Source organism: Pteropus alecto, unplaced genomic scaffold (genome assembly GCF_000325575.1).
Source record: "Pteropus alecto unplaced genomic scaffold, ASM32557v1 scaffold106, whole genome shotgun sequence".
NCBI classification, from domain to species: domain Eukaryota; kingdom Metazoa; phylum Chordata; class Mammalia; order Chiroptera; family Pteropodidae; genus Pteropus; species Pteropus alecto.
Window position 1 is genome coordinate 13312347 of NW_006442103.1, and position 2071 is coordinate 13314417.

The 2071-nt window shown below is 47.9% G+C and overlaps 1 pseudogene; it reads left to right on the top strand.

Annotated features, from left to right (window-relative positions):
- Positions 1-1607: 1607 nt before the first annotated feature.
- LOC112469145 lies at positions 1608-1723 on the top strand (annotated as a pseudogene).
- Positions 1724-2071: the final 348 nt, after the last annotated feature.

A 2071-nucleotide genomic window follows, 5' to 3' on the forward strand; every position in this document is an offset into this window, starting at 1 on the left:
CTTTCCCGTAGAACTCTGCTTCAGTGTCGAAAAATTCTAGGCCCTCTTTACGTATTAGTGGTTCTATGTCCATTGGTTGACGTACAGATGACACTGTGCATTTAGATTCGTGACCCCTTTACGAAAACTGAGACCGCCTGGGTCCACAGACTGAAACACTGAGGTCATCGGAAAAAGCATCGTTCTCTGAGGCAAAAGACCAGGCTTCACTTTTGGTTCTGCAGCTACTGGCTGTGCTGTCCTGGGCAAGTTACTCTACCTTTTGGAGTCAACATCCTCAACCTGTGAAGTGGGTGTAGGAAATCTGCCTGGCTACCTGTGCTCAGGTGCAATGAGAATCAACTGATAGACTGTTTGCAAAGGGTCTTGTACATGGACACAGGATGAAGTATTCGTAAATCCATGCGCCTACTCTCCTCTCAACATCCTTCCACGCAGGTGGCTGTCACCTAAGTCCCCCTTGGACCTGTCTCTTTAGAAATATTAGCTGAGGTTATATGGAGTCGTCTTTTTCTGTCTACTCTTTATTTTTCAACTTCATTAAACATATGCTGAGAATAAATTTACTCTTAGGCTGTGAATTTCTTTAGGGCAGTGACAGAGTCTCCACAGTCCTGTGCCTCTGATAGGACCTGCAGTGAGCACTGGTCCCCCAACACACCTGCTGCGAAGGACCCCTGGGGGCCTGGATTGGAAGCCACTCCCCCCCCCCACCCCGACTGAAGGAAGGTGTCCAGAGGAGGGTCCAAGAGCCAGGCTCCTTCTCTAGTCACAGCCTAAGAGGAATTTTTCCTCTGGCTTCTCCAAGCAGGCTCACTTCCTCGCTGAACATTTTTGCCAGCTGCTTTCAGTCCTAATATTTTGGCAGCCAAGCAGCATGCTGCTCCGTAAAAGAGTTGAGAAACTGTTAATGATCCGATATCAGCAGCCTCTCAGCTCTCTCGGGCTCCTGCTCAGAACCCAAGGCTGACGACGGGACGTGGCATCTCCTTGGCCCTGCCCCGGGCCTTGTGATTTAGAGCCCCACCCCCAAACACGCAGAAACCATACCTCCGGAGGAAAACATGGGTGCCCCTGTCCCTCGGGACCTGCTGCCCTACTCTCTGGCACAGCACGACACATACTTTGAACACCTCCTCTTGAAATGACACCATTTGGGCCCGGGACAGCCCTTCTCCACATCTCTTGTCTCATGTCCTTGAAGCTAAAGGTGACCGCATGCGAATGTCAAGATCTGTGGGTTTTGTTGCTTCTGATGTTGGAGATGGACATTATTTCAGAATGTGTGTTAACTGGGGAAGGCAGGGAATCAATCGGCCGAAGCCGATGAAAGAAAAGACAAATTAATTAAAATGCCAAACTTTCCTCTGACAGCAAGAATGCGATAGATTCTTGCGTAATGCAATCTGTGTCACATGTCCGTTTTCTTCTTTCTCTTCGTGTTCCAATTTACGATTCTGGAGTTCTCCATAATTGGTGCAGCATTCAAACCAATTGTACATAGCAGTTAAACTTTTCAGGACGTGGCTCTATAGTGCAGCGGTTAGCACGTCCGCTTTACACACAGAAGGTCCTGGGTTCGTACCCCAGCGGAGCCACGGTCCATGGTCTACGGCCATGCCACCCTGAACAAGCCCGATGTCTGATCTCCGAAGCTAAGCAGGGTCAGGCGTGGTTAGTACTTGGATGGGAGACCACTTAGGAAGACCAGGTGCTGTAGGCATAAATAACAACAAAGAAAAAGAAACATTCTGCAATATTAAATAGTTCACATTCCTCTCGTGTGTGTGGATACATGTATCACCAGGGTTTCTCAACGCTGGCCACCTCCAGATACTGGTAGCAAGTTGTACCACCCAAAGATGTCTCCACGCATTCCCAAGTGCTCCCGGGGGAGGGGGGATACAGTCACCCCTGGTTGAGAGCCACTGGTGTAGACATAATATGCATAAAGAGCAATACTATTTTTTCTTACACTGGCAACTAAATGTATATTGTATACTAGAATTGCAGATGTAGTTTTATTTAGCTTGATTTAAATCACTGTCATGAAACACTTTTATATTCATTA